Below are 16,958 nucleotides of genomic sequence, written 5' to 3' on the forward strand. Positions count from 1 at the left end.
CCTGTCTGGTGGCTCCGTTTGGAGGATAGGATAGCAGCCTTTTTGGGCATGGTGCAATGGCTGTTAGCACTGAAGATCTCCACAGTGAGGACCATCAAGTCGCTGCTCGGCACGATGTCATGATTCTACCTGATCCGGCTCTGCAGGTTGCGGATGCGACTTCTCCAGGAATTAATGCACGCCCGTTGGATCTAGTTGTCTGGAAGCTTCAAGGACAGGATATCGCTCGACGGAACTCCTCGTCGAGCACAAAAGTGTTGGGGCGTGCACTCCAACATGGTCGACGGCACATACTTCCAGATCCCCCCCCCTTACCAGGAGACTGTCACGACGGACGCTTCCCTGGAGGGCTGGGGCGCCCACACCCGACATCTCCACGCCGGAAGCCTGTGGCTGCTGGAGGAGAAGATGCTACACATCAACGTCCTGGGACTACAGGCAGTGTTTTGGGCACTCAAGTCATTTCTTGCATCCCTCAAGGGCAAAGTGGTGAGGGTCTTCATGGACAATAACACAATGTTTTACTTCTGGAAGCAGGGAGGGTCACCAGTACTGCAGCGCTCTCAAGAGAGGCACAGCAATTGTGGCACTGGGACGTCTTCTCCCAGGGGATGATCCTCATTCCTAGTCACCTGGTGTTAGGCAAAGTCTGACTGCAGTACCCTCTGGGAACACTACAAACAACTAGGACTACATGTATAGGTAACACAATCTTTGGTATAAGCTTGTACTACACAGTTTTGGTAGCGTGTTGAGTAGCCAGGCTTATCTCAAGAGGGGAAATGTGAGCAGTAGCGGTGTTACACAAAGATTCAGTTACATGTATTCAAATAAACTCTTACACTCAAGGTTTCTTGCATAAACAATTATTTTATTTATCAGTAAGTTATAAAGCCTTCTTTAGAAGGGAACAATATACTAGTAACACACAAATTCACTTCAATACTGTATACTCTAGTTTCTGAGTCAGACAAGACCCTTTTTGGATGGCCCACAGACACAACCTACATCCACAGGTTACTTCAATAACAAGGGTGCTGGGGACATTAATATCATACTGTTGGCATTCAGAACACTCTTAAAAGTTGGTAAAAGGCAAAGGCTATTAGAACACAAGAGATAATCAATATTCTCACGCAGGCCAAATAATTTTAGATTGCAATAGAAGTGTCATTCAATTCAATAGGCTAAGCCAAAATCAATGGGCAAAAGTCTTTGTATAGGATGCAGCGCTTCAGGTAAGTAAATGGAAAAGTATTTGCACAAGGTCTTAGGAGTCTTTGATAAAAAGAATCAAATGTAGGGCCACAAGCTGATTACACTTGTGAGTTGCAGAAGTTACAAGCACTTCCACAGTAAGAGGTAAGTTCGCTTAGACTTGTTTTACATTACCTTGGTAAAGAGGAAAAGATGCAGCTGATGACTTCTGTTCATGTGCAGCTCTGCAGATCTCACTGTTCGTGGGCCTCAGTCGTGGGGACAAGAGGGAAGACGTCGGGGGACCCCTTCACTGCACTGGCACTGTCAAACTGTCAACCGCCAATTTCACTTTCAGTGGCTGTTATGCGTTTCAGCTTCTTGCGGCTACCGCAAATAATAAACCCAGTTCCTGGCGGTCTTGCTTCTGGGGTCCCGCGCTCTGCTGAGGGGGCTCAGGCTTGGTCAGTCCTACTTTGTGGGAGTCGGAGTATCTTCCAGCTTAAAAGCAATGCACACAATCTGGTGTTCATATCACTGGCTATTCAGTTCCAGCATCGACTGCAGTGGAAATTCAGCCAAGTGCCCAGGTGGCTTACTTGGAGTTGATTGGTTCCACCAACTCAAAGGGAGAAGTCGTCCTTGCAGGGGCTTCTCTGTCGATAAAAATTTGGAGTTTCTGCACAGCAGCAGGGCTTCACCGGGCATACCAACGGTCCAAGAGTTACAGTAGGCGTCCTATTCAAGTTCTTAGTTTCCTTCGCCCAGTGGTCAACTCTGCCTTCCAACCAAAAAGCCTTGCCTTTTTATGCAAGTTTCTCCTATTCATTCCAGCCTAGCTGTCGTTCACACAGCAGGGTGGCTGTCCTTGCCAGACAGCCAGCTGGCCAATCACCCTAAGAGTGCATTCCTGACTACTAGGATACTTCAGCACAGGGAGTTTCGGGAACCTCTCTCGCTTCCTGCCCCCGCCAGACACTCGGGTGCCAGAGGCAGGCTTCACTCGTGAATCCTGCCAAAGACGAAACGAACAAAGAGACCAAACCAGGTTTGGTGCGCAGAGTAAATCTCAAGAAGGAGCTTTCCACAAAGAATTGGCGAAAAAAAGACCGGGCCATTTTGACAAAAATGGCACCAGTGGGTGCTTTACTGTTGCTGCAAATGCAGCCCGCGCTAAAAACGCACAACGGTAGTAAAAAGTAAACCACTGCCACCAGCCATTCATTGAGGAAAGGGAAACGTAAAAATGTTACATGAGAAGCTAGACAAAGGGGATACCAAGTAATCCCTCCAGCAGCCTATTGGAAGCTAGTGTGTGCTGGGTCTATAAAGTTACAAATGTAAGTAAAGTCAATTTCACCTTACTGCTCTTGGAAACAGTAGTTTATCCAAGAGAAGGTATTTAAACCTTTGGGAAATCTGGAAGACTTCCCTGTGCCACTGGACTGAAGGTGCTGTGTGACACAATGTAAAAGATGCCTATGGAGTTTGTCAGACTCCACAACCAAAAGAAACAGACAGAAAACGAATAGATTTAAAGTACAAAGTCTCAAAGTTCAGCAAAAGAGCTGTGGGTCTCTAGGGTGGGAGTATTTTAGTACTAAACTTAAAATTCTCCTTAACGGGCTAAAAGTTGGAAGGCTTCTAAGAAGCAAAGATGCAAGCAACTCTGCAAAGGGCAGCAAATGCAACTCTCTATTGAGAGCAAGCTACATTCAACAAGATTTAAGTACCCATGGTTACACAGTACCTTGATTCTGAAGAAACGGTTCCAGCTGGCTTCTGTTCCTGTTGTAGTCCTGCAGATCCTGCTGTTTCTGGGCCTCAGTTGTGGGGACAAGAGGACGTCTGGGGACTCCTGCACTACGGTTTGAAGGTCGGCGGCAGCAATGGGCACACTCCAGTTCAGCGGTGTCAGCTTCTCACAAATGGCTCCACTGCGGTTCTTGGACACCTTGTGGACTTTCCTTGCTTCTGGGGTCCAGCACTCTGTTGTGGCTCATGCTTGGTTAGTCCTGCTTCGAGGGAGTCGGGAGGATCTTCCTGGAGCTGAAGTCCAGCTTAAAGGCGATGCACTCGTCCTGGTGTTCCTGTTCCCTGGCACTCGGTTCCTGCAGCAGCAAAGAAGTTTAGCCAGCAGAGAGAGGGTTTCCAGGCAAGTTCGTTTTGGGGCTGATTGGTGTTAGGCAAAGTTTGTATGCAGTACCCTTTAGGACCACTACACACAACTAGGAATACAGTTGTAAGCAAAACCAACCTTTTGGTATAAGTCTGTACTACACAGTTTTGGGGTAGCGTTGCTGAGCAGCCAGGCTTATCTCAAGAGGGAATGTGAGCTTTAAGGGCGTTACACAGACGTCTATAATTACAAGTATTCAAATAGACTCTTATACTCGGGGTTTCTTGTTAAAACACTTATTAATTTATTTCACAGTCAGTTATAAAACATTCGCTAGAAGGAGGCAATTTATATCCCACAAAAATATACTTAAATACTTCACACTGTCAGGTTCCCGAGGCATTTAAACTACTTTGAAGGAGGATCAAAATGGCATTCAGAGCATTGGAGGTAGGAGCAAAAAGGCATAAGTTAATAAAAACGAATATTAGTTACTCTTAAACAGTGCAAATAGTTTGAGTTCCCCTGAGGAGTTGATTCAATGCAATAGGTTAGGCCAAAGTCAATGTGCTAAAGTCTTGTATAGGATAATGCAGTCCTGGAAGTTAAACAGGAAAAGTCTTTGCCAAAGTTCTCAGAAGTAGTTGGTAAAAGAAAGGTTCATATGTTGGGTCACAAGCTGACTAGGCCTGCAAGTTGCCAACGTTTCAAGCACTTTCGCAGTGAGAGGCAAGTTCTCTGTCAGGTTTTCTCAGTACCTTACAATGAAGAAAAAGATGCAGCTCGAGACGTCTGCTCCTGGCAGTTCCTGCAGATCTTGCTGTTCGTGAGCCTCAGCCATGGGGACAAGAGGGAGGACGTCGGGGGACTCCTACACCGGCACTGGTCAAAAAGCTGGCAAAGGCAAATCTTTGATTCCGATAGCTCTAGTCAAGCACACAAACTGGCGTCCTTCTCCCTGGCTCTTCGGCTTCCTGCAACACTGAGAAAAATACAACCAGCTCAGAGAATGGTATCCAGGTGGCTTACGAGTTGATACCAACTCAAAGGGACAAGTCGTCCTTTAAGGGCTTCTCTGTCGAGATGAACTTGGTGATTCGGTCCTGCAGCAGGGCTTCACCGGGCAAACCAACGGTCCAGGGGTTGCAGTAGCCGTTCTCTTCAAGCTCTTCTTCGGTTCTTTCGTTCCAGTGGTCAACTCTGCCTTCCTAGCCAAGAGACTCGCCTTTTATCCAGATTCCTCCCATTCATTCCAGCCTAGCTGCCACTCACCCAGCATGGTGGCTGTCCTTGCCGGACAGTCAGCCAGGCAATCACGACAGAGTGCATTTGGGTCTCCTAGGAGACTAAGCACAGGGAGTTTCGGGCTCCTCCCTCACTTCCTGCCCACCCCAGACACTCTGGCACCAGAGGCGGTCTTCAGTCCTGAAGCCTGCCAAAGGCGAAGGAACAAAGGGACCAAACCTAGTTTGGCGCGCAGAGACAAACTCTAGAAGGACCTTTGCAAAAAGAAATGGCGAAAAAAGACCGGGACCCGTTTAAACAAAGGGGCTTAAGGTGCCATCTTGAAAAACATGGACCCTGTGATTTTTAGCTACCGGTGTTGGCGGTCAGAAAAAATCATGGTAGTTTGTTGTAGAACCACTGCCACCAGCCATTTCGATAGAAAAGGATAGCATTAGATTGCTACATGAGTTTCTAGACACACAGGATACTAGGTAGCCCTCCAGCACTCTATAGGAAGATAGTGTGTGCTGGGTCTAGGAATTTAAAAAGACTAGTAAAGTCAGTTTAACCTTACTTTCTCTGAGAAACAGTAGTTTATCCCAGAGAAGGTATTTAAACCTTTGGGAAGTCTAAAAATACATCCCTGTGTCACTGCGCTGAGGGTGCTGTGTAACACACCTGAAAAGATGCCTATGGAGTTATTTTAAAACTCCATAATCAAAGAACACAAGAGTAAAACGTGCATCAAAATACATGAAAGGGTGGGGGGAAAAAAGGCTTGCACTCTTTCCAGGTAAAAAAATCAAGACCTCAAAATCTAGAAAAGTTGCTGGGGGTCTCTAAGTTGAAGGGAATTAGCACATTTTTGAGAATTCTCCCTAACAGGTGGTAATTGGCTCCTTCTCCAGCATGGGGTCTGGCATGGATTCACATGCTCATGAATATTCGCAGTCGTCAGGCCGGGAATCCTCGGTATAGAAAAAAATCAGTATTAGTTTCTGATCTCTTTCTTAGTAGTAACCAATCACTGGTCTCTGGGTCATACTGCCCCCAGCCAATGACTGCCCTCTCCCTAGGCCCCGCCTTCGGCAGCCATCCTCAGATTTTTACCGCACGGAGTCCTCGTGCTGTAGCTCTCGAGCTTTTGCTGCGTTTTTGTGCTTTTTCAGGAGATTTTTCTCATTTTTCGGTTAAATAGAGCCTCAAGCTCCACCGTTTCTACATCCGATCAACGGGGATCCGTTTTGGAGTTTTCTACGCCCCTCAAGGGTGAAGATTTTGTCGAGTTACGCTTTTGGAGGATTCCAGAAGTTCCGAGGCCTACCCCGGACATGGCCCAGGAGAAAGGAAGCTCGACGCCCGGGAAGCTGTTCAGGACCTGCCCTGGATGCCGGCTTCAGAATGTTTTCAAGGAGGACGAGCATTCGTTATGCCTCTACTGTCTCCATGAGGACAAGACGCACAAGGAGAAGGACTGTGCGTTTTGTGGGAACATCTCGGAGTGGACCATGAAGGATCGCCACCTCCGTCTCGCCAACTGGCTGGAAGGGAAGAGCCCGTTGGGCGAGAAGAAAAAGAAGTCAAGCGGTCTTCTAAATCCTGTGAGGGTGCCCCGGCGACGGGGGCCCAACAAAAGGCTAAGCACTGCGAGTCCGCGGGCACCGGGAGCGCTGAACGCTCTGGCTCGGGTAAGAGGAAGTCCGAGAACCCGGCGAAGCTTCTGGAGAGGCCCCGGTCGATCTCGAAGATTGCGGCAGAGGGGGAGCGAGGCTCGGACCCTCCCTCCAAGGTGAAGGCCCCAGGTGTCCAGAAGGTGACGATGGCCTTAATTCACCTTGCTAAGACCTCAATTGAGGATGTCGCGGCGGCCCTGGCTCAGCCTGTGGAGGCTACACCAGTGGAGGTGCCCTCAGGACTGAGTCTCCCTGCCACCGCGGAGGGAGTCGTCTTTCAGGCCCATTGAGAAGACCCCCACGAAGTCCTCGTTGGAAAAGGTGGGGGAGGGGCTGGTGGCCATCGTGGATACGGACACGACCTCTGAAGAAGAGCTCATTGAAGTCATGGAAGAGGCCCAGCCCATCGGGAGGGATCCCGACGAGGGCGACAACGAGAGCGACGGTGTCGCCGACAAGGCTCCTCAAGAGCCCACACGCCCGTTGTTTCTGGCGCCGCAGGACACCTCGGCACCATTTTGTCAGTGATTCAGTCCTTATGCTTGGAGATAAGGACATGGCTGCCCCTTCCCCCGACGGAGGTGCCTGAGCCAGACCCGACGGGGGTAACCGGAGCCAGGACCTTCGGAGAGTCCACCGCATAAGAGGAGGCCGACGTATCTTATGCCACCTCTCCCACCTCTGCGGCCTGCTCTGCCTTCCCCCGGTCTACTACCCACGGGGATGATACAGGCACGGACATGGCTACGACCGGTACAGATGACGACGGAGGCGACGACGGGACGTGCCCCCATCACCCCCTGCTCGGGCGTCCCCGCCCGACGAGATTGGATCCTTTCATGCCATGATTTCCAGGGCATCCGAGCTTTTTCAGCTCTGCCCAGAAGAAAAGAAGAAGGGTTCCTTTACCAACGGCGCGAGGCTAAAAGGAAGACGGTCCTCGCCGTACCGCTTCTTGATGACATCTGGGATGAGGGGCTTGCCCTCCTCAAGAACCCTGCCACGGCGCCGGCAAAGAGGGACCGGTACGAGAAGAAGTACCGGGTCCCCGACTCTGCCTCCTTGTGCCTTCGGGCACAACCTACCCCGGATTCGGTCGTCTCGGCGGCAGCAAAGAAGAAATCTGGGGGGGGGGGGGGCATCGGCCTCGACATCAACTTCCCCGCCAGACGGCGAGGGCAGGAAGTTGGACACCATGGGATGACGGATCATCTCATCCGCAGCGACAACTATCAAGGTGGCCAACGCCCTGGCTATCGTAGCCCGCTACGACAGGGAGTTGGGTTCAAAATCGCCCCTCTATTAGACTTCCTTCCGGACGCCAAAAGGACTGAGGCCCTTGAAATCCTACAGGAGGGGGAGATTGCTTCGGACCACGCCATCATGGTGGCAACGGACATCGCCGACACCGGTTTCCGTCAGTTGGGCAACGGCGTTTGCTTGAGACGACGAGGATGGCTCAAGGCCACGGATTTGCGCCAGGACGTACACACCAAGGTTTTGGACATGCCCTTTGACAGGAACAACCTGTTTGGGAAGGCGGTTGATGAGTCCCTTCAGGCCATCAAGACAGACACAGAGACTGCCCGGGCACTGGGAGTGCTCCAACAACGACGGCCCTCCTTTCGGAGCTCCGGAGGCAGACAAGGTGCCTCCAAGGGATCCAGCAGTGGCTCCTCCACTTACCGCCAAGCGGCAATATCTTCGTCCCAGGAAGCCTACAGGGGATGCGGCAAGTCAGGTGGTGCCGTCGTCGTCGACAAGGATGTCAAGGAGGCAAGGCGGCCTCCAAACAAGATTGAACCGACAATGGGGTCGGGCCCCTGCCGAAGCACCCCGGTGGGAGGCCGGCTGGCGAGGTTCGTCAGTGTGTGGGAGTCCATCTCCATCGACCTTTGGGTGCTGGACACCCTGGCCCAAGGGCACGCCCTCGAGTTTCAGAAGAAGTGCCCTCGCGTTCCACCCGTGGCCAGGAAGGAAAATCATGTCCCTCAACTACTGTTGGAAGTAAGGGCGATGCTCAAGAAGGGTGCCATCGAGCTCGTCCCATGGAGGCTTCGGGGCTCCGGAGTTTACTCAAGGTACTTCGTCGTAAAAAAGAAGACAGGAGGATGGCGCCCTATCCTGGACCTACGACGACTGAACAAGTACATCAAGGCACAGAAGTTCCGTATGGTCACCCTCCAGCATGTGCTGGGACAGCTGGAGGAGGGCGATTTCCTGTCGTCGTTGGACTTGGAGGATGCGTAATTCCACATCCCCATTCTAAAAAGACACCGGAAGTTCCTCAGGTCCGTGGTCCAAGGGCGGCACTACCAGTTCAAGGCCCTCCCGTGCGGATTGAAGTCGGCACCCAGGGTGTTCACCAAGTGCCTCGCACGGGTGGCGGCGCGGCTGCGCCTACAGGGGATCCACGTCTACCCCTACCTGGACGACTGGCTCATCCGGGCAGGGACAAGGGAGCTCGCCGTGGAGCACACTGCGAAGACCCTCCAGCTGCGCACGGACCTGGGATTCCATCAACTTTCCAAAATCCCACCTGGTTCCGTCACAAGTCGCCCGGTTTCTGGGAGCCAAGCTCGACACAGTGGCGCGGCTGGCCTCGCCGTCGGAGGAAAGGACCAGGACCATTCTGGGCAAGGTGCAGCGTCTGCTGGCCACGGACATGGCCAGGGTAAGATCTATCAAGTCCCTCCTCGGGATGATGTCCTCCTGCATTTATCTCATGCGCCTTTGCAGGCTTCGGATTAGACCCTTACAGGAGTTCCTCGACGCCCGCTGGATCCAGTCGACGGCAGCTTCGAGGACAGGATCCCTCAACGAGACGTTCCGTCAGGCGATCCGGTGGTGGGGTACCCGCTCCCATCTGTCGGCGGGCACAGACTTTCAGACCCCAGCTCACCAGGTGACGACGGACGCCTCCCTGGAAGGTTGGGGAGCACACTCCGGAGATCTTCACGCGAGAGGCCTTTGGCTCCCGGAGGAGAAGTCTCTCCACATCAACATCTTGGAGCTCCGCATGGTGTTCTGGGCCCTCAGGTCTTTTCTTCCGTCCCTCAAGGGCAAGGTGGTGAGGATCTTCACCGACAACACCACCACAATGTTCTACATCCGGAAGCAGGGCGGAACCAGGTCCCCGGCCCTATCCAAGGAAGCCCAGGATCTGTGGCATTGGGCCGTCGCCCAAGGGGATGTTTCTGGTGCCTCTTCATCTGGCAGGAATAAAAAACACCATCGCCGACTCACTCAGCAGGGAGCTGCGCTCGTGCCACGAGTGGGAACTACGCCAGGATCAAGTGGATAGACTCTTCCGACGATGGGGCGAACCCCAAATCGATCTCTTCGCGACGGCGACGAATTCCAAGTGCCGAAGGTTCGCCAGCAGGTTCCCCCAGCCGAGTAGCATGGGCGATGCTTTCTCGTTCCCCTGGAACAGCCTATTTCTTTATGCGTTCCCTCCGCTGCCGTTGCTGCTCCGGCTCATCAACCAGCTCAAGAGGTCCCGGTGCAGGATGATCCTCGTCGCACCGGCGTGGCCGAGACAGATCTGGTTCCCGGACCTTCTGGACTTGTCAACGTCTCCACCAGTCAAGCTGCCGACCGACGCAGACTTTCTCTCCAGAGAAGGAGGCGCCATTCTTCACCACAACCCGGAGTCGCTGACTTGCAGGACTGGCTCCTGCAGCACTAGAGTTTGGAGGGTACGACATCCTGGCCGACTGCAGAGAAGTTCTTGCAAAGGCCAGGGCATCCTCAACTCTCAAGTGCTATGGACATAAATGGAAGAGGTTCTCTGTCTGATGCCGTGCACAGAAGATTAACCCTCTGCGGATTACGGCCCCTCAAGTACTGCCGTACCTACTGTCGCTGGCCAAAGCTGGACTGGCTCACGCCTCCATCAAAATACGTCTGGCTGCAATCTCCCGATATACCAGGACGACGGGACGGGCGTCCTTGTGGTCTCATCGCCTGGTGAAAGAATTCATGAAGGGACTATTCCGATCATTCTCGCCGGTGAAGGCTCCTGCCCTGGCGTGGGAGATTAATGTGGTGCTGAACAAGCTCATGGGGGCCCATTCGAGCCTATGCATTTGGCGCCTTTGAAGTTCCTGTCATGGAAGACAGCTTTCCTTGTGGCCATCACCTCCGCACGATGAGTGGGAGAGATCCAGGCCCTATCTAGCAAGCCTCCATACTTGACTTTTCATGACACGAGGGTGGTGCTGAGGACACACCCATCCTTTATGCCCAAGGTGCCATCGGACTTCCACCTCAACAAGCCCTTGGTGTTGCCAGTTTTCTTCCCAGTCGCCTTCGTCGCCGGCTGAGAGGACTTTGCTCACTCTCGCTGGATGTAGCTAGAGCGCTGAAGTTCTACGTGGACCGCACGAAGAGTTTTCGGAAGACGTCACAGCTGTTTGTGAACTTTGGGACTGTGAATCAATGGAAGGCTCTCTCGCAGACTTCCATTTCCAGATGGCTTTCCGGCTGCATCATGCACTGTCACCGATTGGCAAACCGACAGCAGCCCGGCCGTCCGAGAGCCCATTCGACCACAGCGATCGCTGCTACCACAGCGTTCCTGTCTGGTGTGCCCCTGCTGGACATCTGCAGGGCTGCGACCTGGAGGTCGACGCACACAGTCACAAGATTCTACTACGTCGATCGGGACTCCAGGGTCGGCCAAGCAGTGCTGCGCAACCTGTTCGCCTAAGGTGAGCCTGGTGAGGAGGTAAGAGTTGCTTAATGTTGAGTTGTTGTATTGCTTGATATTGAGCCTGTTGCCACCTCCCGTGGTTGTGCATGTGTACTGCTATCTATTCTCTTATTCATGAGCATGTGAATCCATGCCAGACCCCATGCTGGAGAAGGAACAAGTTACTTAGCTGTAACTGTTGTTCTCCAGCATGGGTCTGGCATGGATTCACATGCGAACCCTCCCGCCTACCCCTCTGGGGCTCTTCACTTGGTTATACTGCCACTTTACGTGCTACCAAATCTGAGGATGGCTGCCAGAGGCGGGGCTTAGGGAGAGGGCAGTCATTGGCTGGGGGCAGTATGACCCAGAGACCAGTGATTGGTTACTACTAAGAAAGACAGATCCGAAACGAAACTGATACTGATTTTTTTCTATACCGAGGATTCCCGGCCTGACGGGGAATATTCATGAGCATGTGAATCCATGCCAGACCCAAGCTGGAGAACAACAGTTACAGGTAAGTAACTTGTTCCTCCTCTACAGGTAACATAAAAATGTTACAGGAGCAACTATACAAAGGGGATACTTGGTAGCCCTTTCAGCACCCTATGGTAAGATAGTGTGTGCTGGGTCTAGAAAGTTTACAAAATGTAATTAAAGTCAATTTCACTTTACTGCTCTTGGAAACAGTAGTTTCACCAAGAGAGGTATTTAAAACCTTTTGAGTAAATCTAAGAAACTACCCTGTGCCACTGCACTGAAGGTGTTGTGCGACACAATGTAAAGATGATGCCTATGGAGTTTGTCGGACTCCAAAGTCAAAAGAAACGAAGAGAATAAATCACATTAGGACTATCTCTCAAGTAATTTTAAAGTCCAGCAAAAGAGCTGGGGGTCTTGAAGGTAGAAGGGAATTGACACCATCCTTGGAACTCTCCCTAACACCGTCCTTTTCAAGTTCAACCCGGACATCGAAGAGCGCATACTGGATCTTCCTTTTGAGGGTGGCGACCTGTTCCATTCCACCACCATTGAGGAACTGGACAAGAAGAAAAACCAAACCGACTGCAAAATTGTCCATCCTCACTAAGACCATTCCGAAAACATACAGCCAGACGCAGCGGTCCGACAAGGGTCGGTCCTTTGGTGGTTTCTGCGGCATCCAGGAATGACGGTCCAGGCAACAGGACAGGTCTCCGAGCAACAACAAGGCTGCACACAAGGGTTTTTTTCAGTCCCCCCTCCTCTGCCTCAGATGGAAAAAAGGCATGACCTGCCCATCCAGGTCCCCGTGTCTCTGGTGGGGGGCAGGCTTGCCCTTCACTCCCAATGATGGCGCACAAGGTTCGCGAACTCCTGGATCCTCTCTGTAGTGTACCGATCTCTCCTTCCCCTCTCTCGTCTCCTCCCCTCTTCTCCCCCAGATTGGGACAGCAGCTCTGTTGGCATTAATTTGATCGCTCATAGTTAGGAGTGGAAGAAGTCCCAGCCTTCCAGCGGGGTATGGGCTTCTACTCACAGGTTTTCGCCATACACAAGAAGAACCAGGCGGGCCTGAGAGTTGTTTGACCTTTACTCCTTGAACCCTTCCCTTGCTCTTCAAAAGTTCAAGATGGTTACCCCAGCGCTTATAGCGGATACACTGCATGGGAGACTGGATGTGCTCCCCTGATCTTTAGGATGCGTACTTAAATGTCCCGATCTGGCAGCCCCATCAGTCTTTTCTGAGATTCAGGATCATGGGCTTTGATTTCCAATAAAAGGTTCTACCCTTTTGCCTCAATTCAGCCCCCAGGGTGTTTACAAGACTACTTAAACCGGTGGCAGCCCTCCCCAGGGCCCAAGCTCACCACATCTATCCATACCTAGACTGGTTTGTTAGGGCAGGGTCTCCGGAAGCAGTCCAGCACACCTCTGTTGTCCATCAAACTCTAAGTCCCAGCTGGAGCCTGCACAGAATCTAACATTCCTGGGCCTCATCTTGGATACGAACTCCGAGAGAGTTTTTCCCTCCTGAGGACAAGATCACAGCTATCAAGAGGGCCACTGAGCATTTTCCCAGCAGAGCAGTGACCTCGGCATGGTGGTTCCAACACGTCCTGGGCATCATGGCAGCCTGTCTCTTGGCAGTGCTATACACAATTCTCAAAATGAGACACTTGCAGTTGCACTTCGCAACCTCCTGGAGTCAGGAGAAGGGTTCCCATGCATAGCTCGTCTGCATCCCTCTGCATCTCCAACAGGACCTAGTCTGGTGGAGCACGGATTACAACTTGTGGATAGGCAGGCCCTTCTGACAACCAGCACTGCAGGTTACCATCACCAGGGACGCATCCCTAGAGAGCTGGGGAGCATCACTGGACAGCCCAAGTGTCCATGGGGTTTGGTCCCATCAGGAGCAGGAGGCCCACATCAACTAGCTCGAGTTGATGGCTATCTGGCTCACACTCAAAGCCTTCCTCACTATCAGTGGCAAGGCTATCCTCATTCAAACAGACAACTCCACCAGCATGTATTACATCAGCAAGCAGGGGGGCACCAGGTCTCCTCCCCTCTGCACATTAGCAGTCATCATTTGGGAGTGAGCTCTGGTCAGAGCATCCATTTTATAGCGATTTTGCGGTCCCGCAAAATGCCGCGAAAACGGCCGTTTTGCGCAAAATGCCACGAAAATGGCCGTTTTGTGCAAAAATGGCAACTTTAAAAAAAAAAAAATGTTTTATTACTGCAAAAATTACTGTTTATTATTCAGGGTGCCAGGTTCTCAACTTTTTTTTCCGCAAGAAATGAAATGCGCCAACACATTTCATCACTTGCGCCCAAAAAAAGAGCAGCCCAATCCACAAGGGACACATGAATGGGCCATTTTATATGTGCGCCCATTCAGATGGCCTTTTTCACATCCTTGATCAAATAAAGTGGCGTTTCTGCCAATTAAAAATTGCATCACTCTTTTCCAAGCAAGATGCACTTTTAAATGTGTAGAAATTGTAGGCAACCCTACGCGCACGGGATGTGGGGGTGCTACTGCATGACAGGGTCTTTCCTGACCCTATCATGTATTCCTTTTAAAGTATGAACCGCTGCTGTCGCTTGCATTTCTGTTCCCCAAACAGGATAAAAATGCATTTTTTGGGTCACATTTTACAGTGGCAGGACCCTAAAGGGCCTGTCCCTGTGAAAGGCGCTGGGAGCTTGCAGAACACTGTCGGGAGAGCGATTCTATTCGTTACTACCCATTTTGATGACAAAAATCGATTGAATGGTACAATTTGACCTATTTCCTCCAGTACTATTCGATCGATTTTTATAAATACGGAACATATGTTGCGGGGGTGTCACCCACTCCCCAAGTTCAGTATTATTTGGGTATGGGGGTTGCAGGGGTGTTCCCCACTTCTGAAAATTGGAGGCGGGGACAGAAAAAAAAAAATAACGAAAAAGGGACCCTGCGAAGTCGGATCCGACCCGCGTTAAAGGGACGGATCTGACAACGCAGGGTTGCAGGGGAAGCGGCAGCGACCAAGCAGTTAAGTAGGGGAGAGGGTGGTGGTGAAAGGTACATTTTGGGTTGTTTGGCTGAAGTGCAAATCAATTTGCAGCGAAATGGACTACGGTCAATTCCGCCGCAAATAATTACACTTTGGTCAAACAACCCAGAACACCATTCAAGGCAGCTAGTCAGCGCACAATTTGCGCTACAGATCAAGCCTGTGGAAATGTTCCGGTCACCTTTGAGAATAAGGTGACCTGCTCATTTCCAAAAATGGGTTGTCTAAAAATAGCATATCCTCGGCTCCATTTTTAAATGCCCCATTTTTTGAGGATCTGGATCAAAATCTACATTTAAAAAAAATAAAAAAATGGTTACACTATGAGAATGAAAGGAGAGGGGGGGGAGAGTGATGGGTGAGATGTGAAGTGATAGGCAAGAAAGCAGAGGGAGAGCAGTGGGCCAGAGGAGGAAGCGGTGTACAAGAGAGCAGAGGAAGCAGTGATGTGAGGGGCCCGAAATCTGAGAGCGAGCGGAGGTACAGAAAGTAGAGGGAGCGTGTGGTTAGTGAGCCAGAAAAAGAGGAAGCGGTGGGCCGGAAAGAGGCAGTGAGCTGCAGATTGGGGAAAGAGTGCGATGGAATGGGAGAAAGGATGCAAGCTGCAGAAGCAGCTCAAAAGAATGAAGGACTGTATATTGCGGGAGGAATTGTAGAGTGTAAGGTTTAGTTGGGAGTATGATTTGGAGTGTGGTAGGTGATGGGCAGTGCATATTGTGACTTGACAGTGTGACTTAGCACGTGAGTATTTGTTTGACAGAGTGAGAGGTTCAGGAATGCAAGTTGTGATGGGCGAGTTGGTGAGATGTGTGGTGTGTGTTGGTGAGAGAGATGTGTGGGTGTTTGGGGATTGGAGAACATAGAAGGGGAATATTTTCAGCATTACAACTGATAATTATCAATTTAGTTAATACTATTAAATAGGCATGCACATTAAACCAAGAATGCAGCCAAATCAAAAACTGTTCTGCCAAGCCAGAGACATCTGGGACTCTTACTATTAAATTAATACAAACGATACATAATAATGATACCCTGGCTCTCTTGTAGCCTTGCACTCTGCCTATTTCCTGCAATGTGGCAATCTTACACCCTCCAGTTAATACAAAATGTCCCGCAAAAATGCTGCAGTAAAGATTTGTGCCGCAAAATTTGCCATTTCATGCCGCAAAATCCTGGAAGGTCTGTCTGGTGAACATACACTTGATGGTTATCCACCTCCCGGGGCAGTCAAACCTGGAGGTGGACAGGCTCAGCAGGCTGGGTGCAGACAATTAAGAATTGTAATTGAATGACCAGGTCCTACAGTGGATTTTCAACAGATGGGGTCATCCTCGGGTGGATCTCTTTGCCACCTGGTACAACAAGAGGTTGTCATGCTTGCCCATGGGCGTACACATTGGCAACCATCATGGACTATTTATTCATTTATCTTCAGAATACTCTTGGAACAACCCCTATTCACACTTTGGTACTTAATTCCCATTTGCGTGACTTTGGTGCCGCCTTATATAACTCAACTAACTATATGTACCACAATGCACCTTGCTACAGCTATCAATTCCTGGCAATTACCATTTGTCAGCATTGGAACCACAATCCCCAGAAGCCCTAGGGATCAGTGCTGCTTCCACTATCTCAGGACCAGAGAGTGAGGAGGCAGATTGTATTCAGGTGTGCTGCTCCAGGTGCTGCCAATTAGCCTGCCTCAGTACAGGGCAGGGTGGTATTTAAGCAGCTGCCAGCAGGAGCTCGGTTTCTTCCATCAAGAGTCCTCCCAGCCCCTTTTTGCCTTTTTACTCGAATTTATATGCTGTTCCTGCTGCTGCATTTTCCTGCTTTTGTTCCAGTGCTCTTTCTGGGCTCCCTGCCTTGCAGCCTGCTACACCCTGCTGCCTACAGCCCTAGCCTTTTGGGCTCCCTGCCTCACAGCCCTGCTCCTCTGGGCTCCCTGCCTTGCAGCCTGCTACACCCTGCTGCCTACAGCCCTAGCCTTTTGGGCTCCCTGCCTCACAGCCCTGCTCCTCTGGGCTTCCTGCCTTGCAGCCTGCTACACCCTGCTGCCTACAGTCCTAGCCTTTTGGGCTCCCTGCCTCACAGCCCTGCTCCTCTGGGCTTCCTGCCTTGCAGCCTCCTACACCCTGCTGCCTACAGCCATAGCCTTCTGGGCACCCTGCCTTGCTGCTCTGCTCCTCCGAGCTCGCTCCTTGCTGCTCTGCTCCGCTGGGCTCCCTGCCTTGCAGCCTGCTACTCTTCTGCTTTCAGCCCTGACCCTCTGGTCTCTCTGCCTCTACGCCCTGTTCCTTTGGGTTCGCTCCTTGCTGCCCTACTCCTCTGGGCTCTGTCTGCCACCTACTACAGCTCTCAGTCCTGCTCCTCTGGACTCTCTGCCTAGCAGCCTACTACAGTCCTCTGCAATCCACTACAGTTTTTCTGTACCTTGTACCATTTGGTACTGCAGCCCTGCTTCCTTGTTTGCAGCCCCCCTCTTT

At 51.3% G+C, this 16,958-nt stretch overlaps 1 protein-coding gene across 7 annotated transcripts in view; it reads left to right on the forward strand.

The window, feature by feature from the left end:
* The window catches only part of BRD3 (bromodomain containing 3), an 853,641-nt gene that overhangs the window by 461,029 nt on the left and 375,654 nt on the right, over positions 1-16,958 (forward strand). The gene's annotated exons all lie outside the window — the stretch shown is intronic.

This window comes from Ambystoma mexicanum, chromosome 8 (genome assembly GCF_040938575.1).
Source record: "Ambystoma mexicanum isolate Mex_15411 chromosome 8, UKY_AmexF1_1, whole genome shotgun sequence".
NCBI classification, from domain to species: domain Eukaryota; kingdom Metazoa; phylum Chordata; class Amphibia; order Caudata; family Ambystomatidae; genus Ambystoma; species Ambystoma mexicanum.